Source organism: Ostrea edulis, chromosome 4 (genome assembly GCF_947568905.1).
Source record: "Ostrea edulis chromosome 4, xbOstEdul1.1, whole genome shotgun sequence".
NCBI classification, from domain to species: Eukaryota; Metazoa; Mollusca; class Bivalvia; order Ostreida; family Ostreidae; genus Ostrea; species Ostrea edulis.
In genome coordinates this window covers 92,842,497-92,856,922 of record NC_079167.1, presented here as the reverse complement: position 1 = coordinate 92,856,922, position 14,426 = coordinate 92,842,497, and positions in this window count along the sequence as shown.

Genomic DNA, 14,426 nt, shown 5'->3' with positions numbered 1-14,426 from the left:
CAATAAACCTATCTTTGAGGAAGCTCTTTTGATTGTCATGTATTAGAAAATCAAGAACATTTTTTATTCTATTTGCTATACATGCAGAAGCAATTTTGTACGTTACATTAAGAAGTGATATTGGTCGCCAATTTGTAAGTAATTCCCTGGGTTTGTCTCCTTTTGGTAATATAGATATAATGCCTTGTTTCTGTGTTACAGACAGTTCTCCCACATTAAATCCAAAGTTTATTGACCTAATTAAAAAGCATCCAAGATCTTTCCAAAAAAATTTGAAAAATTCTGCTGTGAATCCGTCACTTCCAGGACTTTTATCATTAGACATATTTTTAAGTGCTAAAAGGGCTTCTTCATTGTTTATATATCCCTCAAATGTTTTTGACATGTTGTCATCAAGTATTCTAACATCATTCTTATCAATAATGGTATCAATGTTTACATCTTATAATTTATTATCATAACTAGAATAAAGATTTTTGTAGAATTTCTCAATTTCTGCTAAAATATCTGTCTGTGAAGAAATAGTATTACCATTGCTGAGCACAAGTTTGTTTACAGTTTTATTTATATAATTTCTTTTTTCTAGGCTGAGGAAATATTTCGTTGGTTTTTCTCCCTGCTCAATCCATTTAAGTTTTGTTCTGACAAAAAGGCCCTTAATATAGTCTTTTCTGAGTTCCTCTAAACTTTTTTGAGCAGCATTTAATTTTTGTACAATTTCTGTGGAGTCATCATTGTTCCATAGTAATTCTAAATGCTTTATTTCTTCTTCAATTGAATGTATTTTTTCGTTTTTTAATTTCTTTTTTATGGAACAATAACGAATAGTAGCACCTCTTATGCTCAGCAAGAGTTGTTCAAAAAACAACTGATCATCTATGAGTAGTTGTAATTCATCGTTCTTGATCATATGTATGTAAGCAGGATTATATGGCAAGACAGCATATTGTTCTTTGACCTTATGTATAATACTTTTGATATTGTTTACATAGGTCTGATCCTTGAGTAGTGAACTATTAAACTTCCAGAAGCCTTTACCCTTTTCAAATTTAGTTAACTTAATTTCCATATGAACCATTGAATGGTCAGATTTATATCCTGGATTGATATCAATTTTGTCTAGCAAAGCCATTAATTCATTTGATACTAAGAAAAAATCAAGTCTAGCCTTTTTGATAGGATTAGTTTTAAACCATGTGTATCTTTTCCTTTGTTCATATTTCACTCTCCAAGGATCCTTTAAACAGTGTATATCCTTCATACTCAAAACTTTTCTCTTGCCTTTTTGTTATTAACATTATTGTAGTTAAAGTAATATAAATTTACATCTTGAACAAGATTAAAGTCTCCGGCCATAATAATGAATTCACCTTGAAAGTTTGAGATGATGTCTGATATAGATTGAAAGAAATGTGGATCATCATTGTTTGGCCCATATACATTTACTAATAAGATATCATACTTTTTAAAAATGTTAATCTCTAAAACAAGTAAATTACCCTCTTTATCTTTATGTTCATTTAACATCATGTATTCAAAATTGTTATTGAACAAAATTGCAGTGCCTCTTGCATTTGATTGGCCGGGAGACATGTAAACATCATAGCCCCAAAAAGTTCTCACTTGATTGTAGTCATCGAGAGTAAAATGAATATCTTGTAAAAAATAAATTGAGAAATTCTTTTGTTTTAAGTAATTAAGTACGTCTCTTCTCTTTTCAATTCCACCAAGACCTCTACAATTATATGTCACAATATTGAAGCTCATTTGACGTCTTGCATGTACATAGTATATAAAAAGATATAAATATGAACCTTTTGCGTATTGTAAACATTGTGTCTACACAAGAAAGAATATTGTTGACCATACATGTAGTTTCCAGTAGTACAAGCACGCACACATCTTTCACACAAACACAAAAAACATAAATGTCATGTTAATTCCTGAATGGTTCCCAAGCTAGCCAAGTTTTTACCTCACGAGTTCAGTTGAAAAGTATCACCGGAAATGCATGTCACAAAGTAAATAAAGAACCCGCACTGAATGGATTTACTTTTTCCGTAGCTTTTTATCGATATCGTCAAATAAGTCAAACTTGATTCTGCGATTACCGCACTGTCCATATACCGATCCATTGAAGTACCAAGCTGAATTCATTCGTTCGTCCTTTAAGAGTCTGGAAATCAGTTCAGAGTTGTCTTTTGTCACATCATCTGTCACCTTGACTTTGTTCTTCAGCGCTTTGATACTTTCTGCGTTACGCAATTTGATGAGAATGGGTCGTGGACGATCTTTTTGCCCCCGGATCCTATGTATCGCTACCAAATCCTTTTCCTCTATCTCCGTTCCCACTTCTAACAGAACTTCATTTAGGACCTGGAGGAGATCTTCTTTGTTTTCATGAAATCCATGGAATTTGATATTATTTTTCCTAGAATATTGCTCATTATAATTTGCTTTTGAAACTGCTGTTTTTGTCATCATTACATTTTCCTCTAGCTTGTTATACAGATCGTTGATAACTTCATCGTGAGAAACTTCAAACCTACTGTGCGACTACATATGCCAGAAGTGGTCTAAAAAATTCTATAGTACTTTTAGTAAACTTGAAATCGCAGAATTTTTCCCAAATCAATAACATCAAAACCTATGACTTTTCAACACTATACACGACCATTCCTCACGATAAATTAAAGACTAGACTTTTTGACATCATAGACAGTTGCTTCTTCAACAAAAATGGAAAACGGAAATATTAATATCTAGTGATCAGTCATTCAAAAACTTACTTTATTAAACACCACTCTGATTCTACACACAAGTACTCTGAAGTTGAAATAAAAAATATGCTAGAGTTCCTCATTGACAATATCTTCGTGGTCTTTGGTGATCAGGTCTTCCAACAGTCTGTTGGAATTCCCATGGGCACGAATTGTGCTCCTTTGTTAGCTGACCTGTTTCTATATTCATATGAAGCAGAATATATTCAAAAACTTCTACGTGAGAACACATCGGGGTTAAGGTGTCCCGGGTAAAATAACAAGTAATAACATCATATTCAATAAAAGTAAAATTCTTTCAAGCGTCGCATATTTTTAGTAAAAATCGTTTGTCAATACATTAACAAACATCGTATCACGTGGGGAAATCCTTTGCTTACCTATTACGTCGTCATACAAGTGACGTAGAGCTATTTTTATCCGCTAGACTTTTAGTTGTTTATCACCTCGTTCCAGGTGAAAGATGCACTCAAATCATTTGCAGCTTGGGCTTGATATGTCGACATTAAGATGGTAAATTTAAAGAGTGATACGGATCGGTACAATATCCTCTTAAATATAGCAATTTCCATAATCTCAACTCAAATGTTGGGCATTTTCCACATTCACATCCAAATCGTATCTAAACGAGGCAAAATATTGTACCTTCCGTATCAAACTCCTAAATCTGCAACTAGTTACCTTTCTGAATATGCCTAGGTCGAAATGAAATATCGTCATCTTTCACCTGTAACGAGTCGATATGTACATGCGTTGGTTTTCTTTATTCTAAATGACTATACACATCGGGGGCGATATCAAGGTCACAAAGTGATGTAAAGATTACTTTACAGTCTTTCGTTCACATATTATATATAAATATATGAGACTTATATATTATTGAAGAAATTTAGGGGGGGGGGGGGTCCTCTAACAAACAGATTAAAACACATACAGCTTGAACACTAGATAACGGCAATAAATAGCGAGAAAATATTATGACATTTTCCCCGCGATACAACTATAGACCTGTACGTCGTGACGTACTTTTATATTGTGACGTCATATAGTATGAAGTGCACCGAGGTACATTTTATGATGATTATTTTAACTTTACTCGGGACACCTTAACCCTGCTGCGAAGAAAAAATCTCTCGCTGTGGCCTTCCATTCGACATTTTGATGTATTGATGACGTTTTGTCTATGAACAATAATAACTTTCATTCATATGTCAATTTGATATATCCCCGTGAGCTCGAAATAAAGGACACCACATAGTCGTCCACTTCTGCTTCATACTTAGATATTTTATTGAAAGTAGACATTAACGGCAAATTGACAACTCAACTGTATGACAAACGGGATGATTTCAGCTTCTCCATCGTCAACTTCCCATATTTATGTAGCAATATTCCATTATCACCTGCATATGGTGTTTATAAATCTCAACTGATTCGATATGCAAGAGCTTGTTCTGGGTATAGTCAGTTTTTAAATCGAGGTAAGCTACTGACAAACAAGTTGATGGTACAGGGATTTCAACAGTCTCGATTGAAGTCAGCATTTCGCAAATTCTATGGTCGTTATAACGATCTAGTTCGTCAATACAACCTCGCATTGGGTCAAATGCTGTCTGACGTGTTTCATACCGATTGTTAAGCCGTTCTTGGCACACTGATTTTGACTGCGGATAACTCCGTTTACCTGATCAGGATATGGGGCTCACGGCGGGTGTGACCGGTCAACAGGGGATGCTTACTCCTCCTAGGCACCTGATCCCACCTCTGGTGTGTCCAGGGGTCCGTGTTTGCCCAACTATCTATTTTGTATTGCTTGTAGGAGTTAGGAGATTGATCACTGTTCGTTATCTTCACCTTGCATTAAAGCATTTTAATGCATCTTCAATGTGTTCTTCTTACCATAGCGACGGTACCTAAATCACGAATTTTGATGCCAATTTCTATGAGAAGGTATCAAATAATCATTATATATAAAAATTTCAGCGTAATCGGTGAGGGTACCTTTCCATCCCTATTAAGTAAATTTGGATGCTACCCGCGCATGACTCTTTAAAAAGTATGTTAACTTCAAAGTCAAGATCTTTTATGCAAAAAAGAAAGGTGTCACAGGAAATGCACATTTAAGAATGAATTTCATTTTCAACATGCCCATGTCCCGGGTTTAAATCACAACTCTGATTACGTCAGCCTGCTTTTCTCTTAACTGGTCCCCTATTGTGACAGCTCCCAAGACCAGTTAACGTAAACCCGGGACAGGGGACATGTTGAAAATGGATTAAAAGCAAGTAAGTTTTGATTTCCTTGCGTCAGTTTTGTGCATTACTGTTAAATGTTTGAAAACAACTTGTCTATTGCGTAAATCCAGGCACACCTGACTCGAAACGTCGGTCGAAGCATAAACCGTCACCGACTCCGGCATTTACACGTTTTCCAGAACCAAAACATGAATGCTTGCGAAGAGAAGTCAATGAAGGCTATGCCTCTCGACTTCTCTAAAGAGAATTGGTACAACGATGTCTGTACGTCCGTCCATCCGTCCGTCCGTTCGGGGTTTTCTCCTTATAATTTCATTTCCCTTTCACATATCATGCTGAAACTTGCTGTGTAGCTTCTTTGTGGGTCACTCTAGATCATACTGCAATTTTGTTCCATTTCGACCTTTTTTCCAGGAGTTTTGCCCCTTTATTTGGAAATTAATATTCTATGGAGGGTACATAATTTGTCCGCCCTACTCCTCCCACAGTTTTCAAGTGAGGACCATCTCATTTTGTGGAGTGTTTGTATAGGTATTGAAGATATGCATCTGGGGAAGGATTTTGATTTTCTTCCATTTTTGAAAACATTACAGGTTGTTGAACTTGGTCCATTTTGAGGAAATCTCGATTTTTAAGCTAAGACCCTTTGTTCATATAAAAGTTTGTCACAGCCTCATGATGGCTGATACTACCTGAAGCAAAGTTATACAAATTATAGCACAAGAAAAACATCCTATGTATAAGCATTTCACGGGTGTATTATGTACCGTTTACGGTACTCTTGTTCAGTTATCTGGTGGCACCCTGTTTTTATACGCCCGTCGTCTGTCTGTCTGTCTGTCCGGACCTTGTGGGCAGGATACAGACTGAACCATAAGCCCTAGGACTTTACAACTTAATACATTTGATCACCATGATGAGAGGAAGATGCCTATTGTTTTTCAAGGTCAGAGGTCAAGGTCGTAGTATCACTTATTAGGAAAACCTTGGGGGCAGGATAACGATCTAGTTCGTCAATACAACCTCGCATTGGGTCAAATGCTGTCTGACGTGTTTCATACCGATTGTTAAGCCGTTCTTGGCACACTGCTTGTAGGAGGTATGAGACTGATCACTGTTCGTTATCTTCACCTTGCATACAATACAAACCGAACTGTAAGCTCCAGGATATTATAACTTGGTATATTTAATCACCATGATGAGAGGAAGATGCCTATTGTTTTTCGAGGTCAAAGGTCAAGGTCGTAGTATCACTTTTTAGGAAAACCTTGTGGGCAGGATACAAACCGAACGGTAAGCTCCAGGATATTATAACTTGGTATATTTGATCATCATGATGAGAGGAAGGTGCCTATTGTTTTTCAAGGTCAAGGTCGTAGTATCACTTATTAGGAAAACCTTGTGGGCAGGATACAAACCGAACAGTAAGCTCCTGGATATTATAACTTGGTATATTTGATCACCATGATGGCAGGATACAAACCGAACCGTAAACTCCAGGACATTATAACTTGGTATATTTGATCATCATGATGAGAGGAAAGTGCCTATTGTTTTTCAAGGTCAAAGATCAAGGTCGTAGTATCACTTATTAGGAAAATCTTGTGGGCAGGATACAAACCTAACCGTAAGCTCCTGGATATTATAACTTGGTATATTTGATCACCTTGATGAGAAGAAGATGCCTATTTTTTCAAGGTCAAGGTCATAGGTTTACTTAGTAGGAAAACCTTGTAGGTATACAGACCGAACCGTTGGGGCTAGGAGTGTCAAATTTAATACGCATATACCTTATTCCAAGTGGAGGAAGCCTATTGTTTCTCAAGGTCAAAGGTCAAGGTGGTTGTAGCAGGATACAAACAAAACTGTTGTGGCTAGGAATGCCAATACTTTTCTTTTTCAAGTTTAAAAGGTCAAGACTGTTACAATATGTAGATGGCATGCTTCACTTGATAATTTGGTGCGAAGTATAGCTTGTGAACTTCCAAGTTATACTTTATTGAAGAGATATTTCTATATAATTTGAGATTCTCCTACAAAAAAAATGGTGATCTGCCTCTACTAAAATAGTTATGTTCAATATTTTTGACCATTTCAAACTGAAACTAATTACTGAAATAAACACATGAAATCAAATTGTATTGGGTATCATTCTGCATGATCTGTCTTCATTATACATTTTATGGCTACAAGTGTGTAATGAGGATCCTCTCCGTGGTGGCACTAGAAACAGCCATTGCTATTGTAGCTGTAGTGAACTGTCTGAAAATAGCTTTTCCTTTCATTCATCAGCTTAATAGATGTTGCTTTGTAACATACACTTTTATATATGTAATCACATCATTAATACCAGTCATTTGTAAAGAATTATTACCATTCATATACTTCCTATGCATATTCATTGTGTGGTAGCAATGAGTCTGGCTAAAAGATCATGCTTGCTTTAGTCTTAAGGATGCAAGACTCTTCTGGATCATAAGAACTGTGCAAAAGTAGTGTTTAAATTTTTTAAACTTAGTGCATTTTTAGACCATATATTTTTAAAGAAAATCCAGTTTGCACCCTTAAGATTTTTTGCAGTACTATAAAATGTTGATATCCATTTCTACAAGCATAATAATGAATTAGCTCACAGAGGACAGTGCTACTAACTTCACTAAAATATGAATCCCACTAAAATATGTTTTCTTTGAGCAAAATCTACGGGCGTATTATGCCACGTTGGCGTTGCTCTTGTTATTGGTGGAAGATTGAACCCAGATACAATGTACCTGGAAAGAGACCACCGACCTTCTGAAAGTAAACAGGGAAACTTTCTCACTTACCGACGAGAACGGGATTCGAACCCGCGCCGACAGAGATGAGAGGCCGTGTGATTTTGAGCGCGATGCTCTAACCACTCGGCCAAGGAGGTCCACTGATGAAGCGTTAGACAAATAGGACAAAAACAATATGCCCCTGATCTTCGATACAGGAGCATGACATCACCGTGGATTGCAGACTGACAACCAGTAGAAGAAGAAGGCAAGTGTACGGCCCCATAATGTGTATAATTCTGGTTCCGATACGTTTATTCACTGGACTACATGTATATATAAATCAAAGGACGCCCACGGAGATGCGTGAGAAGACAACACGAGCAGCCCAGATAAGCGCAGTTCCTGAAAAGGTGTTTACGTGCATTGTAGAGACTTTGCAATTTCCGAGTTGCCCATTAGTTATATCCCCTTGTTTAACTCTTCCGCTCAGTGAGACGCAAAATATGTTTTCGTATTCACGTGGTAGGTACAAATGCTTATCGCTGTGTTCATATGATTACCAGACGGCATGCAACTAGCCGGATTGCAGGGAAACTCAAATTTAGTCAGTTTATGATTTTGATAATAAAATAGCTGAAACAAAAATCGATGATCACCAACTTTGTTTGATAAACGTATCACTCATGTTGAAAAGGAAATGAATAAAATTTCATATATAATGTAATGGCCCAGTTCAAACAAATCATCATCGGCCGCAGTAGCAGTCGATCTATCTGTGGTGGTGTTAGAAAGTGCGCATGGGTAAATGAGAAATAAAAATTTTTTTTTTGGATAAAATAAATCCTTACAAAGAGCATGCATAAAAGTTGTGAGTAAAAAGATTTTCAATTATATAGATAAAAATGTGTTGATACATGTAACTGTAATCAATACGTTTCAATTTTATTCATTATTAAACAAATATTATGAATTTACGATTTATACGAATCTTTATAAGTAGTCCCCGTAATGGCATACTGTAAAATATAGAAGCAACTCATTTGGGGTTTCCAAATATTAATTAAAATGAATTGATAAAGACAAAGGCTATTTCTGGTTTGAATATGTTACAGCTGCAAATATTTTATATATGTATATTTTGGCTATTGCTTTGTTTAAAATCCTTGTAGCCAGTCCAGAACATACATCATGTAATACGGCCATCATCACGTGACATATATCCGGGTATGCCTTTTCATTAAAAGACTTGGATGACGTCCATATTTCTTATATGTTTCTCGGAACGTCCTGGATATACGTGTGTGCAGCACTTGTAAATGTAAGATCTTTTTGAGGCGAACCTGTTGATTTTAAAATGATTTATTTTAAGTTCTGCCATTTTAATCGGACACATCCAGTATTGAAAGCTAAAACTTGATATTTCATACATCTATTATAGATTTATTAATATAATATTTTTTGTTTTAAAACTCTTAAGTGCTCTTAAAGCTTTTTTAAAACGTGAGTATTCAGCTTGAATTGTTTCAAATTTTTCCTTCAATTTAAAAACAAAACCATAAAAAATGCCCCCATGGTGCAAAATTGAAAAGGGTTATACACACACATCATTTAATTGATAGTAGTATCATCAATTCAAAATATTGAGAAGACAATATCTTCCTATTTCAAGAGTGGATTGACCATGTAACCTAAAATCAATAGGAGACATGTACTTCTTATGCTGGACCAGTGTACCAAGTTTGGTGTCAATCAAGCAAATAATTCTTAAGATATATGAGACAATATATTACTATGTCCAGTTTAACCTTTGATCATGTGACCTCAAAATCAAAAGAGGTCATCTTCTCCTGAAGATGTACCAGTGTACAAAGTTTGATGTCTATCAAGCAAAGGGTTCTCAAGATATTGAGGAGACTGTATATTCCTATATCCAGTTTGACCATGTGACCTCAAAATCAATAGGGGTCAGTTTCTTCTAAAGATATACCAGTGTACCAAGCTTGGTGTCTATGAAGCAAAAGGTTCTCTAGACATTGAGCGGACAGTATATTCCTCTATCCAGTTTGACATGTGACCTCAATATCAATAGGGGTCATCTACTCCTTAGGATGTACCAGTGTACCAAGTTTGATGTCTGTCAAGCAAAGGGTTCTCAAGATATTGAGCGGACAGTATATTCCTATGTTCATAGTAGATTGACCCATGACCTTTTGACCTGAAAAACAATAGGGGTCCTCTTCTACTCATAACCCACCCACATATGAAATATCAATACGAGCAAGTAAATGGTTCTCAAGATATTGAGCGGACAACATGTGGTCTACCGACATACCGACCGACCGACAGGTGCAAAGCAATATGCCCCTCTTCTTTGAAGTGGGGAGGGGGGGGGGGGCATAAATATTTCATATTGCAATTTCCGTGTGTTTCTTTGGAAATATATGTAGCTTAGACTATTTAGAGTGTTAGTGACCGTCAGTTTAGAGTTGTGTGATATTCATGTATGATCAATATCTGTTCAAAAGCTGTTGTAATAAGGAACTTTTTGCTAAGGAATATTTGTGATTCATTTCTGATGAAATGTTTAGGAGATATGAGCTCGGACGGACGGATGGACACGACTATATTATCCTATTTTTTTTATTCTGACGTTTTCGGGATAGGGCTACAATTCCATAGGATCTCCGTAATTGTGCAAAACAATTTTATGAATAATCGATAATAAGCTCCGTGTGATAATCCCAAATGTTGTGTACATCAAAAGGAGTACCATCTTTGTGCTTGGGCATGTCTAATAAAGGTGTTTTTCATTAAACATCATGTACAGCATGCAAATTTCTTCGTCTGTTCCGCCATGCTTGTTATCGCGAGATTTCGTAAGTGGATCTACTGGAAAAACCTAAACATTGACAATCTGCGCGAAAATGTAGTTGCATATGTACTGGAGCCACTCCGACAAAGAAAGGAAAATCATATGGTTGCAGGAAGAATTTACACTCTGCTGTTCGTTTTTTAACTTGATATTAAATCTAAATCTTTTTAATACCGGCGAAATAGCTTTCTCCTCCGTACTTGTCAATTGATGTAAATAAATGTACTACCTTATATGGCATATACGAATAACTTGACAATCGGAAGTTGAAACTTCAATATATCAAACATGGCGCACACATATGAATCGAGAATGGAATATATCGAAATTGTTGAAAACGGTAGAATAGAGCCTCATAAATCGTAAATTACAGGTTGTAAATTTATATAATGACTATAAGAAACATAGAATATCATTTTATTTACGTAAAGAAAGTCAGCAAATGTTTAGAATGATCGAAAATGTTGCGGGAGCGAATCATTCCCGCATTTGGACCATTACGGAGATCCTATGGGGTTGTAGCCCTCTCCCCCCCCCCCAAAAAAAAAAATCGGAGAGGTCTACATTATTACAGCTATATTTCCCCCTGAAAAAGGTTCGGGAAGCCTAAAGCTGACTCTATAGAACGAGCTAGTGTTCTCCCTCACAATAAAGTGAAATTACAATTTGTCCAGGTAATTTACTACAGCAGTGATATTTTTTTCTGTTTGTTATGCCCCACCCCTTCAAAGAGGACGGTCATTCACTTGATCATAACCATATTTCATATGTGAATGAATTATGAGTAGAAGACCTAAATTTATTTTCATTTGATACTCATGGAGTTTCATCAATAAGCACACAATATGGCTTTACTTTTCTCTCTGATTATTAAACTTTCATACCTGGGAGTCGACATCCTTAAGGTGTCTCATTTCAATAACATTTTATTTAATGGCTTGTTTAAGCATCTCGTATGAAGCATGGTTTCGCCATCAAGATGATACTAGCTATCAATCATTTTATATGAATTCTTGGTGATTTTTTTCCGGGGTGATAAAATAGGTGTGTGGGGGGGGGAGGGGGGGGTGTCCGCAGAAAAAAGATTTTAAAATCCAAACTTTGCTTTGGTTTTATGCATGATATAGATATCTAACAAAACCTGCAAAGAAGACTCAAGTAAATGTTGTAATTGTCTTAAAATAAGAGATTATCTATCAAAATTGCAACGATTTTTATCCGACTCACGTAGCGAGCTACTCCTTGGCACCGCGTCCGTCTTGCGGATTCACGTTTCACTACGACCCTACACTGTAGCTCATACGCAACTGAATATAGTTTGACTGACAGTGTATGTTTTGTAAAATAAAATCATTACTGTGCCCATAAAATTCTTAATGATGTTAATGGAACGTAAACAATGTTTGTGAGAGAATGTGAAAATATTTTAGAATCAGGCATCGACCTAGCAGGTCTGCAACTGAATACAGTGAGGAGAAGATGAGACGCTGTGGTTATGAAAGCAGACACTGCATGTCATTCGTAGAGTTTTAATATTTGTTAACATGGTTAAGAAAGTTACCATGTATGATATATTCAAATTTTAGCCAAACAGTAATTGTGAAAGCCTTATGAAGTCTATCGAAATAATATTTTAATCGCGCATGAATATAAGGAGGAGGGGGTAGGAATAAGGACTTCGATATACAGCGTATATTAAATTTGTCAACTTTCCGTGAAAATAAATCATATGGCGATTCTTAAACTAATGATACTGACAAAGGTATATCTGAAATGAATTAACGAACAGTACGGAGGAAGATTTGAAGACTTCAGGAGAATTTGTATCGATACCTGTTACAAATGATGTCTGGGCCCATATTTACTAAAGTTCGTAGACGTAAACGTAGCATAAATCTAGACGTAGCGTACGTTTACGTGTGGGACGGTATTCACTAACAGTTGTAGACGTAGATTTACGTCAGAAAAAAGCGTAACTCTACGTGTGCTATACTAGTACACGTAAGCTGATCGTAACTTTAAGAATAAACAAAGCAAATGGCGACTTGTCATTTTTATCGATAATTTCTTGCGTAAAGACCTTACAAACCCTCTAGATGCATATAAGCGGGTTAGTAATACACAAATTAATTGTATTTATTCAGATTATCGTTTTCTTTGAGATCATCTGCAATTGTGTGACAATTCTCTAAATTTTGAGCCCGATCTAATTTACCTTGTGGCGGATCTCAGTCTGATTTAAAATCAAACTTCTCACTTCGCTCGATATACGGACAGTCGCTGTCCGTATATCGAGCAAAATGCGAAATTTTATTTTAATCAGACTGGGTGGATCTAACCTTGCCTTTAGAAATAATTGGGAAGCTTTTTATTTTAGTCATGCAGGTTATTTAAAAAAAAAAGAAAGAATATTTGCCATTTATCTTATTATACAGGGTAGGTCTAGCATCTTTCAGGGAAATACATTTTTTTTAATTTTCCAAACATGGTAGAATTAATGTATATATATGCAATCAAACATGCAATGTTTTAGATTTGAAAAGAAGAGAGTCACTGTGTGTACAAGAATACATGGTGATTGACAGCTATAGAAAAACCATTTCTACTTATAGATATGTGATCTTTTCTTTGTGGTTATAAGCAAATATTGGTAGTCCAAATAACTTTGTTACATTGTAACTTACACAACAGGGAAATGAGCCTCTAAATAAATATTTCTTTAAAAAAAAAAAGATATGCATTTCATTCCAAGAATACAATTTTGTGTAATTTGTTTCAGAGAGCAATTGTGATGCCTACTAGTGTAGTCATGTGTAGACTTTCAATCTTTCAGAGTGCCATTTCCTTTAACTATAATCCTACAGGAGTCAAACCTTCATTGATAATGCATATATATGAATCTTTCTACCATTCATGATTTGTATGTAATTGACCTTTATATGTGATCAGCTAGGTAAAAGTCTTTGCAGTGTATATTATCAAACTCCAAGGATGATGCCTTCAACATACATATTATTTTGTTGAAGCCCATCCCCCCCCCCCCCCCCCTCCCCTCCAATTTACAAAAATCTCACTGATAAAAGTTCATTCTGAAGGCTTCTCACATTAAACCGACATATGTACTAATGCTCCTCTTTACAAATTTTAACCCACCAGACAACTTTGTTGACAAATATTTAAGATTTATTTATTATGTCATCTTTTTAATATCAAGATGTTAAAATCATTCTAGAAATGGAAGTAATACATGTACATGTCAATATCAATAACAACATGAAAATTCATCTAAAAAGTTATCTATTAACAAATATAATTACATGTACATAATTGTATGCATAACAATGCATGTACATGTACTTAATTTCTTAAACATGTATTGTAACAAATTTTATTTTGCTGAATATCAAACTTTTTTTTATTTTACTGTCAATTTTTAAATGTCCATATGATATAAATGAATAAATAAATATATAAGATGACATCAATGTAGCAGATGGACCATCAGCATGGATTGATCAGTGGGTAGAGTACCAGACTACGGGTCATGGGTTAGATTCTCAATCCTGCCATATATTTTTGAATCATTCCTCTGCTCGTCCTTTTACACAATCAAGGCAATGGAAGATGAACATTTCTCGGTTTCGCAAAAGATTTTTCAGGCCATTACAGCAATGTACCCATAGACCTAGAAAAATAATAGTATTACACTGATTTAAATAAACAACTGTCATTACACTGCAATCAAATTTCATAAGGCTTG